This window comes from Protopterus annectens, chromosome 3.part0, assembly GCF_019279795.1.
Source record: "Protopterus annectens isolate FY-2018-M chromosome 3.part0, PAN1.0, whole genome shotgun sequence".
NCBI classification, from domain to species: Eukaryota; Metazoa; Chordata; order Ceratodontiformes; family Protopteridae; genus Protopterus; species Protopterus annectens.
This window is the reverse complement of record NC_056731.1, coordinates 144,400,922-144,415,448: the sequence shown is the minus strand read 5'-3', so window position 1 is coordinate 144,415,448 and position 14,527 is coordinate 144,400,922.

Below are 14,527 nucleotides of genomic sequence, written 5' to 3'. Positions count from 1 at the left end.
GCCCAGTATTCTGTTAGTGATTCTATTGGTTAATATACTTACCTTAAACACGTGTTAATTTGCAGTGGAATAGGTACTCTCACTCTGGCCTGCCTCAACAACAGGGCTGCCACAGCTCCCATGGCTACTCTTACAGCTTTCCTCTGAAGTGTTCACCCTCTCTGCCAATGCCTATTGCCTGCAGCATCATATGTATGTAAAAGTAGCTGCTATAGACATACCCCCATGATGACATAGTATCTTGACACCAGGAATGTCCAGCACATGTCAAAAATGGCATGTAATCTACATGGAAGCCTTATATCTTGTTCAGTGGTTGCATGTCACTGGCTAATTATACTGCATATCAGCTGTGTTGGTTGCAATTAGCATTTCAGAACCAGGGATTGGTTAAGGGGTCAATCACCTGGTAATGAGAACTATGTTAAAAAGGCAAACAGCTGGCTAGGGGAACCAGCCTGTATGACACTTTCTTCAGACAGTAAATGTGTTGCCAAACACTTTATATGTATCTGCACATATCAGCAGAGGAGTATTGTACTCTATCAGGTATGTAAGCTTTTTGTTTATAAAATGATGCATATGTGTAAATATACATAGGGGGGATTGGAGTACAGCATTAAGCCTTTTTTAGAACTGTAATGATGACATGTCCTTGATCTCCAGATTTGTTACACCTACAGAGGATGTACAGTACATCAAGGGTGGAATGTTTTTTGTGAATGTGGCACACTGGTCTCTTGGGAATGTGCCTTTATAGTGGTTGTAATACCATACTGCTATTTGAGTGGCACTGTTGTTTTGACATATTATCAGAGGGGGGATCGCCCCTAGGGGATACACTACAGTGGACTCCTGTGGTGGATGTGTGATCATACAGCAGGATCTATCATGGCACACATGGGAATAGCTGACTATTGCTAGTATCTGAGTTGTATCCACATAGTTAGTATGTTTGCACATTGTGGAATATGACATGTGTGATCAAGCAGTGGATAATGCCAGCCATTCTGTTCTTGCTGTATCTCTACATAGTGTACTTCCACATATGTGCTCCTGACATGTATTCCTATTTTGTTGTCTTTCATGAAACATGTATGCCAGATGACATGCTCCTTTTATGGATGCTGAGAAATATATCATCCTGGAAAGCCTCTGGCAACACCATGAACTCCTACTCTCCAGGGGTAGGCACAGCAGGGAACAGAGGGCAGCATTGTGTGCTGACCTTGTCCATGATGTGAATGCCATAGGTCACCAGAGCAGGACATATGAGCAGGCTTGAAACCATTCCACAGATGTGATTAATGCTGCACGAGGAAGAGCATCAGATGTGGCCAGGGATCGTGGTATCACAGGTGGAGGGCCTGCAGAAGAACAACCACTCTCAGTCACTGAGGAATTCCTGGTGAACCTAGGAACACACAACAGCTCCCAGATATCCACCACACCATATATCATAGATGTGGGTGCTACAGTTTCCACGGCAGAGGAGAATCCAGGTAGGCTTAGTCTGATCAATATTGGAATACTGTAGCATTCAGTGTGTCATGATGTAGATACTTTTACATGGTTGTCAAGTGTGTCTTCTTTGGGGGCAGAGGAGTTTAACTGCAGTTTGAATCTTATGCTTACATTTTGACCAACATATCAATTAACAAAGTAACTACTGTAAAGGTGAGATATATGGATGTATTACCCTCTTATAGTGCAACATGCAGTGGTGTTTAAATTACCTCTCCCTCAACTATTAACTACAATGTACTCCCTAAAATGTCATTCCAGGCCTACTGTCTGGAGGGCTATACTGTTGGCATGATTGCCAACTGCACAGATATTTTCTGACAGTACACACTTTCAAGTCATGCCTATGCCTTGTAGGGGTGACAGCAATGATAGAGGTGACAGTATTGTCAGGGCATTACAGATTGCCATATGTGTCAATTGAGTCTTCACAAATTTCAACAGTGTATGTTATTGTTGATGAGATTGCAGTGTAAAGAACTTTTACTTACAAGTAACTACAGATGTTTGTGGGAAAAGTAGTCTTCATGCCCTACTATATGAGGTTGGGGGTTCAACAGGTATGTAATAGTGATAACAGTGTATACAGCTTTACATATTTTGCAACATAATACTGCAGAGCATAATAGTGCAGGTATTAATGTACTGTTTTTCCTTTTCTTAACACAGGTAACATGGGGGGATTGGTGTCTGCCCCCTACATAACCTGATGTCAATGTCTCTTCAGACTCTGATGATGATGGTGGCCAAAGTGAGGCGCAAGTGGGGGTTTCAGGGGCTGAATCTGTTCTGGAGGCTTTCATCCCTCTTCTGCCCTCATTATCACTGCACACAATCAGTATGCCTACACATACCCACTCCCCGGAAGCCACAGATATTGGACAGTCAGAGGGTGGGGACATTGAACAAAAAAGTGTAGCAACTATGGCTCCATAGTGTGTAGACACTGGTCATAGCCAGAGAGCTGGTGAGGTTCCACACAGGTGGATTGATAGGGGTGCTCATAGGAGACTTACTGTCCTTCCATCACCTGTTGCAGGTGTCTCACCACAGATCACTCAGCATATGTTTTGTGCCATCATGGGGGCACAGGCACATTCCAAAAGGAACTCCAGACAAATGCTCAGGGTTATGGATGCAACACAGTCTGACATCAGTGACTGCCTCCATTGCATTGGTGATACTGTGGATTGGTTCACTGATGCAGTGAAAAAAAGGTGGTCTGAGCCAGATTGCAGAATATCTGTCTTGGAATGCACATTTTCTGTGATGAAATGTCTGGTTGGAGTTGAGTGTTGGACCCATGGACAGAGGTCAGCAACTGCATCTGCTGAGAATCCATGTGGCTGTGTTCAATCATGCTCCCATAGTGGCAGTACATCCAGTGCTTCAGAGGGGAATGTGCTGTCCACACCAAGATGTGGTAGGCCATGGGCTCATGGTGGCTGGTGTTTCCATGGAAGACACTGTCCCAGCAGACAGCAGTCACCATCTTGGGCTAACACCGCTTCTGACCTTGGCTATGGAGATACCAGTGCAACTCCTTGCAGACCCAGTTCCCCATGTCTGGGGCTGGAGATGGTGAAATGTCAGCTCTCACAGTTGTTCAACATATGCACATGTAGGGCTAGCACTGAGCCTGACTGTCTTCACTCACACACTCACACACCACTATCAAAATAAGGTCACCTACAGATGCACACAGCCCATTTTCATGGTCCATCTTGCCTGCTTTCCTTCCTGACTCACACATACTTTCAACTTATTGTGTCAGCCTATTAGGCCTCCTGCACCCCCACACAACAGCCTGTGCAAGTTCATAGGTTCATAGGTTCATAGGTTGGTACTAGGCTATCAGCCCTAGGGCCTATACAAGCCTAGCCATAACAATTCCCTGGCTATTTCTTCCCACATTATTTACTTTCCTGGACCCCTGTCTAGCAGGGCGACTGACGTGATCCCTGGGGTGAATTTCCTTTCTCCCATCCAATCATCAGGGTTCCTCTTGAAGAGGTCCAAAGAGGCACTCTGCTTGACATGTATGGGCAATCTATTCCAGAGTCTGGGGAGTCTCTGGGTCAGGAACCTATCCCTCCAGCATGTTTTGTTTATTGTGATGACAAGGTTTAGATCCCTGGAGCGTGTAGCTCTGAGGGATTGGGATTTCTTTAAGTGTAGCATGTCCAACAGCTCTGGGTTTGACATGGCCTTGTATGTTAAGCAGAGATCGCCTCTGAGTAGACGATATGTGACAGAGTATAGCTGGAGTTTTTAAGGTGGTCAGCGTAGGGCATCTGCTTTAGGCCTGTGATTCTTTTAGTGAGGTATTTCTGAGGCCTTTCCAGTTGTTGCAGATGTCTTGAGAGGTACATACCAAATGGGCGTTGTATTCTATAATGGGTCTAATGAGGGATGAGTACAGTGGGACAATGACCTCCTTTTTCTGGATGAAAAGCCCTTAGTGATGAGGTGTGCCACATAGAAGGATTTCCTGACTGTTGTGGCGATGTGGTTATTGAAGGTGAGACCACTGTCCACCTGTGTCCCTAAGTCTCTTATCACACTTTCTGTGTTTAGTGTACTGCCACCTATATGGTAATTCATGGATACATGTTTTTCCCAAAGGGATAACAATACATTTCTTGGCATTGAGCTTGAGCCCATGGCTCTGGCACCAAGCATCTGTTTCTGTAAGGCCCTTTTGTAGAGTATCCACATCATTTGGGGATTCAATAATGGCTCCCAGTTTGCAGTCATCTGCAAACTTTGTTAGCCAGAGTCCCTTAGTGCTGACCTGTACTTCAGAAAAGTAGATGCCAAACAAGAGTGGCCCCAGGACTGAACCCTGAGGTACTCCACTTGTCACTTGTCTGGAGCTGGATTTGGAGTCGGCTACTTTTACAGTGTGGGTTCTATCAGTAAGCCATTTAGCAACCCATTGGGTGACATAGGGATTAATGCCCAACTTAGTAAGTTTATCTATGATTCCAGAGTGGGGGATGGTGTCAAAGGCCTTGGCAAGGTCTAGATAGGCTGTGTGGACAACCTTACCCTTGTCCATGGCTCTGGAGACTGATTCAAAGAAGTCAATCAGGTTCAGGAGACAAGATCGGCCCTTCACAAACCCAAACTGGGTGGGGTCCAGTGTTTGAAGGTTGCCAATGTCTTTGTTTATAAGTTCCATGATAATACGCTCCATGGCCTTGCAGATAAGGCTTGTCAGACTGATGGGATGGTAGTTTCCGGGATCCAAGGTGGATCCCCCCTTGTGGATTGGGATAACTGTAGCTCTGCGCCACTCAGTAGGCACGAAACCTAAGGTGAGGCTATGATTAAACATGACACTTAGGTGAGGTGCCAGTTCATATTGTAGTTCATGTAGTACACAGCCCGGGATGTCATCTGGTCCCATGGATGCTGTATTCTTGGCTTTAAAGAGTGCGTTTTGTACCTGTGTGGCCATTATTACTGGAATTTGGCAATCTTCCGGTATTGAGATGGGCCATTTAGGGGGTGAGAGGGGGGTGAAGTTGGCACTGAATCGATCAGCCAGGATATTGGCAATACCCTTCGGATCAGTATATTTAATGCCATTCTGTTTTAGCTCAGAGCAGATCTGAGTATTGCCATTTAGATTCTTGACATAGTTATAGAATGCTTTGTGGTTGTCTTTGGAATCTTTGGCAATTTTATTTTCGTAACTAGCTTTCGAGGATTTTATGAGACATCTCAGTTTCTTACTGAGGCTAGTAAGGGAGTTTTTTGCATCCTGGGATTTTCCTCTTTTCTGCAAAAGTTTCTTCCTTTTGTTGTAAAGTTTGTTTATGGCAGGGGACCACCAGATTGGCTTCCTTTTTTTGGATGAGAGCATTTTGGTTCTATTTGGGATGGCACGATTCATGCATGAGTGGATGTGCTCGTACAGTGCCTTAGTGTAGGACTCAGCAGTTGAACTTTCAGTTCCCATCTGCATGGGTGTCATGAAGTTTGTCACTTCTGACTTGAGTAGCATGAAGTTGGCTTTGGAGAAGTTTTTATGGTGGTTTCTTTACTGGGGGGTGGGGGTGGGATGTGGATGTTAAGGGTGATTAGCTTATGGTCAGACCTGACTAACGAGGTAGTGACCATAGGTATGGAGCATTGATTTCCCATGTTGGTAATGACCAGGTCTAGGATATTGGAGCCCCTGGTGGGACTATGGATTAGCTGATCCAGGGCGTTGGAATTTATGAATTCCAAGAACCGTTGCGCAAAGGTGTTGGGACATGAGTAGTTTTCCCAGTTAATGGCAGGGTAGTTAAAATCACCCAGTATTAGGGTGTTTGGTTCTATCTTAATATCTTCCAGTATGTTTAGAAAGGTGTAGTGAGATTCTTGGGGTATGGTGGGGGATCTGTAGCAAGCTACAATTTGGATTGCTGTCTTACCTAGTGTTAGTTGCACTTGGAGAATTTCAGACACATTGTGTTGGCCAACTAGCCTGGTGGTGTGAATATCCTTGGTGAATATTGATACTCTTCCACCTTTAGTGCTTCGGTCCTGGTTTGGTGGCCGCAAAGTGTGGTAAGAGTTGTAGCCTGGTATTGCAGGGGTGCTCTCTGGAGCCTTGAACCAGGTCTCAGTTACTGCACAGATATCGATGTTCTCCATTTTTAGGAGTGCCTCGAGAGAGTGCATTTTGAGGTTTAGACTTCTAGCATTGAGTAGCATTACCTTCAGATTTTGCATGCTTAGGAGTGTAGTGATGATACCTGTGTCACATCCCTGTCATCCTAGTCATCAGTGCATGGAAATGAAGCTATGTGTCTGATGCACAGGGTGACTATGTAAATTAATATGCAATTGTGTAATGCAGTGTTGCTTTGCCATGCCACGTGTACTGGTCACTGACAGATACTGTATGTTGATATTTGTAATGTGTAAGCCACATAATTTTGTGTACCTTATGTTGTATGATGTTGTAATGGCTGTATACTTACACAATGAAAGGTGTGTCACTGACCTGTTTATGGTTCAGTTTCAGGAGTATGTAGGGGACACCTATACATACACAGCAGCAATAAACCCATAGACATCACAGCACAAGATGGAATGTCAGTACAGAAGACATATGTCTCCAGCAAAGTACAGCGGTATAGGTGCATGGCTCCACAGGTTCATATGTGTATAACAGGCTAACAAGGACAATGGTGTCATGCAGCCTACTCATGCAGCCCTCATCTATGACACAGACTGATACCCTTGATAAGTATCACCAGGATTTCTGGAGCTAATACATCTACAAGCTGTGGTGATGGAGATGACCTATCTACAAATTTCTTGTGTTCATTACAGACATTTGTCCTACACTCCCATTGTGTAACTTGCACATGATGTGTGTTACAGTAGACATGCACTTCACATGCATGGGGAGCCTGTTACATATAGGGTTTAGTGTCTGTGTTACATAACTGTCTCTCCAGCATGTACTATGTATATCACAGTGACAGTGTAGGTGTGTAGAACAGGTAATACATGTGTTAGTTCTGTCTTGGATAAGCAGGAGGTACACAGTGGGATCTGATACCTCTCTGTATGGCAGCCGTACACATCCCCTCCAAAGCATGTAGGAGACAGACTACACATGTACGCTATTGACACAGACTACATCGGACATGTTATCTGCAATGTGTATTGGTTTACCATGGAACCTGTGTGGCTGCCACAGTTGTAAAATATCCCTGTGTACTAATATAGCAAAGGTGCCATTGCACTGAATGATAAGTGGGATGAATGCCAAATATGGTATAACAATGACAATCTGAGACTTACATGCCATACCATTCTGTACAGGTTGTACAAAATTGAATGAATCCTCACATTTTACCAACCATTAAAAGTCAAAGGCTACATTACTGTCTGTGTCCATAAGTCCATGGGTAATGGCTCAAGTGTGTGCCATGTGTGGGCACTACTATATTTTCCAGGGGTATGCCGATTTCCAAAATGATAGCATTGTTCAGTCCTTGGCCTTTACTATGTGTCAGTGGCTTTGACAACAACTGAATGTGTGTCTCAGGCCATCCTGGATAATTGTTGGTTCTGTGTGGGATTCAGTGACAGCTCCTAATATGCAATCACCCATTAATGTAGTCAGTCAGAGGTCACTGACAGTGGACATGACTGTAGAGAAGGGAATGGCTACAAAGGGTACACCATTAATGATGTCTGAGGGACATCTCTTGGGTTCTGGTGTCATTGTCATACCTCTCAACTGTACAGATTTTCACAGAATGTTGAGATTTTTGCCTCATATTTTTGGTCTGCTTTTCATAAAGTTGTGGTTTTTGGGCAAATTAGTGGCAAATCAAAGTTAAAAAAAATAATGACAGACATTTGAGTTTCAGACTTCATTCCATTCAGAAAATTCACGCTAATGTAAAACCTGTTATTCTATCAACTTTCTAAGTTTGTAAGAGCAATATTTAAAGATTTTTCCCTATTTTTGGGCCTTTGTCCCACTTTTATGTATGGCTTTTTCCAGATTTCTTACTCTAGGAGGTTGAGAGGTATGGCCATTGTAGTGTAGGTCTACCCAATGTTATCTTCCCAGATTATGACTATCAGACACTTGGCTATCCAGCAGCTGACATACCACTTTGCAAATAACCTACACAGTTTCTAGCAAGGCGTGCTGGCCTAATATTGTCAAACACCTTGTCAGGCCATGGTAGGTGGAGTTAGTGATATTCCCATCATCTGTTGCATATTGTAAAACTCAATGAGATCCACCAGTTAGGGTAGGATGGGCATGATCTGCCCTTGAGCAAAACAAACTGTGTTTGGTTCAGTGTCATTAGGTGTCTGGCATTGTTACTGATCGTATCCATATTAACTCCTTTCATGGCTTTACATATCAGATGACTGAGAGATCTAGGGACACTGCTTGGCACTGCATGCTAGATGTCAGCTGTGCAACTAAGTATTGCAGTTACTTCCATCATGTTCCAAGAAAAGAGTCATCCAAGGTGTATGTACAGACAAACAATGGAGGGAAGTGCAATATGTATACCCTGTGAAGGTAAGGTAGGAGGTTTTACACAGGTATTCTGCAGTTGGACGCTACTCAAGTGGTGTGTGCTGCAAGGACACAATTACCTTGTGAAGACTGCAGAAAGCAGGGGAGTCTCCTGAATTGCTACTGCCTGGCTACTACTACTCCTGGTCTCACCACAACTACTTTGTCATGGGATACCATGCCCAGATAATTTTTCTATCATCACACACAAAATGTTACTATGAAGCTCATGATGAGTAACAGGACACAGCCTGTTTGTTCATCCACATGGCTGTCCCACATCACAAAAGGCTCTGTAGGCCTCACATACTGTCCTCCAGGTAGATACCTTGATTAGCGACCTGAGCAATCAGTTGGCTTTTCCATGTATTATGCCTTCTGTACCAGAGTTGGTGGTACGTCATTAGAGAACTGACCAGATGGTGATTAGGAGCAAAGCTGCAGTGTCACAATATAATGTGCAATGTCCAGTGGCTAAGATGTCCAGGCTTGCTGAAACAAGCAACACAGTGATGATGATCCATCTTAGGTGACAATTTCATAGCACTTCAAGCATCCTGCCCTTCAACAGATTAATGGTGGATATCTGCATGACATGGCTGTGAGGCCTACTGCAGAGGACTGGCCACAGTGTCACATTTGTAGGTATGGTATTGGGACCATGTCTAATGAAAGTATTATGTTCAATCCAAGGCACACATGGCTGGCAAAGCATTGTATGACATACTGTCAGGTGCTGTGTTACCTTAGGGGACCTACATAAATGCGACATGTTACATTTCGCCATCTGTCATGACATTGCCTAACGATGGCATGCTGTGACGAGCAGACAGGCATGACTGTATTGCTAATGGCACTATCAATGACTTCTGTTGACAGTGGAAAGTATGCCACTCCTCTACTCCTATGACCCACAGACACGTGTGACAGATTTGACTGTACTTCAAACCTTGATTCTATGGTGTCTCACACAGAATTCACTACATATGGCAGTAAGCATTTTGCCAACATGCACAGCTCACCTCATGCACCACCCACAACCAAATCACACACACCTGCATGTGTGCAGATCCTTACCAGACACATTCCAAAATGACAGATACCTCAAAAAATCCTGCCTCTGTAGAGCACAGTACACATAATAGTGCATGCACCACTGTCTCACTGGTAAAACATCTGAGGCAAAACACAACAGCAAGCCTGTTATACATAGGTGAGTACATCTTGAGATACATAGATGTCTGTGTCACCAAGCTACATATGGGAAACATCACAGTTAGCTCTGTGGGTTGACATGATATGCCATACCACACATTTCCCCAATGTCAGGTGACATAATGATGACATATTTCCTGTAGGTGTGTACTACTAGAGACATACATCACCAGACTGTATGCAGACACATGACTGAGCTTACACTTTCTGTGTCTCTTGCGGGTAGGCTCTTAACTTTCAACTGCATTTGACCCTCACCTAGTATGATGTCGCATTACAATCAGAAAATGAGGTAATTCAATAATTGCCTTAGTGTAAGGGGATTCACTACATGTCTGGCTGGGATGACTTGATCAACAGACGTCAATGTTTTGCCAGAGATGGTCTTCATCTCTCCCCACTGAGATTTTGAGTACTGGCCAAGGCTGCTGACACCCACACAGTGAATCTTATAGGCAGTATCTGAAGGGAAAACTTTCCAATGAGAATGGCATCTTCATACAACATCACAATTATGCTGCTACACACTGGGAATGGCAGCACTAAACCCCACTCTGTGGTAGGTGTCCCCACTTTAGAATATGCAGACATTTGTGCAGTCAAAGTCACCTAGTTCATGGCTGTGGGCAGCATCACAGCTATACCAGACTACACATCCTTCCACATGTTCAGACCTCAAACTGACAGTGTGCAAGGCAATGCAGGTTGTGTATACATATTCATTAAAGATAGATACACATCCAGATTTACTGAAACACTAAGCTTTCCCAGAGAAATTGCAGGTGATATTCACTGCTGGAAGGGCAACTAATCAAGCCATTGCCAGCTACAGGAGCAGCTCCATGAATCTAGACATGCATTGTGCTTATTTGAATGTAAATGTGTCTAACAAGATATATCAGTACACCATGGTTTGGGATGGCATTAAGAAACCACCAACTGGGTTGCTTAGTCATGTAGAAGGTTAGTCCACATCCTTAACTACAATGCCTTGAACGAGTGTCATGACATACCCACAAGGGGAAGTGATTTAGTGCTTCATGTATTTCCCAATATGAATGACCACTGCAGCCCACCACTGTAAGGTCATCCTTGGTGAGATCTGACCATAGATCAGTCTCAGTAAAACTATCAGACCTAACCCCCTTGCAGAAAATGCAAGAATATACTTCAACAAAGCAATGTATTACCCCTATGGGATGGTTTACATATTATAACTGCATCTCCCCCTCAGATGGGACAGGCAAGGTATACACCCATGCGTTATGTAAGTAGCAGTACAACCATGTAGACTCGACTGTATCTGACAGGAGGAATACAAGCTCCTCATGGCACAGCAAACCTGTGTGGTGGACAACTGCCATTAGCAGACTGCACAGTAAGATGTTGACATTGCTTTGTGACAGTTGAGGTAAGGGTGCCCCTAAAATGGAGGCACAACCTCCTCAGCTAAAACAAGTACATAGTGTTTGTGTGACATCGTGTAGAAACAGTATGTGAAAAAAAAATCAGCCTCCCCCAGAAAGCAGAACCACAATGCACAGTGTAGTTAGATGTGCAACTTCAGAGGACAGGCCCAAATTGTTGGTGAAATCATACATAATGATACCACATACACTGGGTCTGTACTCATAGCCAACCTGTTTTCCCACATGTTCTGCATCAACTTCACTCCCCTGTCCCCACCACATGTGCCACATGACATTCATACATCCTGTCCCATACCTTCCATATCTACAGAGCAGGTCATAACTGTCCTCTCTATGGGGGATACACAGTATCTATTGAACAGGCTGTGTCCTACATGGGATCCACCAAGGATTACTAACACCATTGGGAACTCCTTGCAATCATACTGTTATCCCATTGCACAGAGGAGGGCATCCACCAACCACCGGAACTATAGAACTATTTGCCTGCATAGCCATATCTGCACACCCATGGAGCAAATCATCATAGAGCTGATCAGAAAAATATATATATGATCTACAAACAGTTGACAGTACACAGTTTGGACATCTTACAGGGAGATCATGGCTGTTAAACATGGTGGACATGTCCAAAGCAGTCACCAAGGACCTGCATGAGGGGACATCAGGGCATACAACTCCCTGGATGTAGCCAAGCTGTGTGACTCTATCCCCCACTAAGGCATCATTGAAAAAAGCATCCACTTAGCCACCCATGGTAATATTATTATAGGAGTCACTAAGTGGATCATTGATGGCACACATACTCAAAATTGAGAAATCCACCTCCAGCAGCTGATCTGTAAGCAGGAGTGTTCAACAGGGCTCAGTCCTGGGTCCTATACTGCATGGGATCCATTTAACCACAATACAAGTGAATACTGACTGTCTGTGGCTGACAGTGTTGGCTGATGCCTGCAAACTGTGAGTGGTCATAGACTCTGTGAGTTATGTCAATATCCTACAAGAGGGTATTGAGAAACAAATGCCTGTTGACATACTACTGGCCATAAACTCCATGCAAATATATATGCAGTATAATTTCCATCAGTAACACCTATGTTCCTGGTAACTAGCACATCAGTTGCAATGTGTGAAGTACATACTCAGGGGTCATAGACCTGGGCACACACGCCTGGTCACACAGGTTTACCCCTAATGTACCTGAAATCACAGTGTCTCTCCAGTGATAAGACTGGAATCATATGTCCTAACTGAGGGCACAGTCACCCAAAATTGACATACTCATAACCTCCATGTAATCTTCCCTCAGCATGCCAATATTTGAGTGCAATGTCCATTTGGTACTGTACCTTTCCAAGCACTACTGACAATTGCACATAACACAATGGTCCCTCACAAGAGAACTTTACATCTTCAGTATCTGTTCAAATGGCTTCATCTGAAATCAGTGGTCATTGTAGCCTGTTGCATATAGACTATTCAGAGGTGATCTCTGCCTTGCCTATGGGGAAATGTGTGACTCTGCTTGATTGGAAGTGCTGCATATCTGTAGGTGGCATGGTACATGGATTATTCACTCTAAGGACATTAACCTGGTATGTGACATTAGTAATACATGCGGGTGGGAGAGATCTGTCTAGCAGACTTTGACAAACCTTTAAAACAGAATCCTGCCTAATGGCAAACAGAGTACCTCAGTGGACCTCATCAGATGACATCTGTATGATTGGCTGGGTGATCATCATTACACCACAGGGCTTCTGCCTGTGCTCCTTGAGGACAAGGGCAATATGTGCTGATCATGTAAATAAGGATATATGCTTGAGTAGGATTGTGATGGCTGTAGGGCCATTATGCTACAAAAATTCAAAGACCCTATAGTTCCATAAGCTGATGTAAAAGTCTATAACAGCCAAACACACAAACATGGCTACATTGAGGATTGTACCACTTCCACTTACTGTTTATAGGGCACACACACACACACACACACACACACACACACACACACACACACACACACACACACACACACACACACACTGCAAGTTGGCTGCATGTAGATTAGAACACTTACCTATCTAATGGCACAAACTACAGATCACAGTATATGATGGACACACTACACCTCAATTCTGTTATTACTATCTCTTTAGGACATCTCATGCTTGACATTGGGAGGTCTAGTTGTGGTGAGGCAATGGGAGGACTACATCACCTGCTACAACCAAAATACTGCAAGACCCTACCTCTTTCTAAGTTACTTAAGTTATGTCATACAGAAATACACAAACACACTGAGTGGCCTGGAATGAGATTAGAACCCCTACCTATCTAGTCTTACAATCTATAGATCACAGTACTTACATGCCACAGCCTAAGTCTGATCGTGTAATGGCAGCTGGTACTCTTAAGGTCAATGACATCAGCAGGCCTTGTAGAAGAGGGCAGTTTGGAAACTGGCAGCAGCTTACAGGGCCAAAAAGTGCAGAATTATTGCAGTTTCATAGTCAATGATTGCTTCTCAGTTGTTTTGCTAGGGGGGAACATGCGCACACACATCCACCCACCTAGTGGCCTGTAGTAAGATTAGAACCTTTACCTAACTACTCTTATATACTATAAATCACAGTATTTATCACACACACCACTACTTAAGTCTGAAATTAGAATGACACCTGGTAGTCTTAAGGTCAATGACATCAGCAGGCCTTGTAGAAGAGGGCAGTTTGGAAACCGGTACCAACTTACAGGGCCAAAAAAGTGGAGGACTATTGCAGTTTCATAGTCAATGAGGGATTATCAGTTGCTCTGCAAGGGGGTACATGCGCTTGTGCGCAAATACACACACACATACACACACACACACACAAAGTGGCCTGGAGTGAGATTAGAACCCCTACCTAAGTACTCTTACACACACACACCAAGTGGCCTGGAGTGAGATTAGAACCGCTACCTAACTACTCTTACACACTATAGATCACAGTATTTATCACACATGCCACAGCTGACATCTATTTTAGAGATGACTGCAGGCAAGCTAATTGTAGATTACACAAACTAGGCTTGTGTTATACAACATCTGTGGTGTGCAGAGTGAAATTGCTTTGTACTGTTATCAGCATCTAGTAGCCTACCAGTCAGATAACTGTTATTTATCCTAGCTATGTGGCTACAGTTACCCAGTTTGGTCGTATGTGGCTGTTTGCATTTGGATGGGCAAGCTTGTGGGCAGGAACAATGTGCCCTGTCCATGCATACGTAGACACCATTATACATTACATTGCCTGTTCAC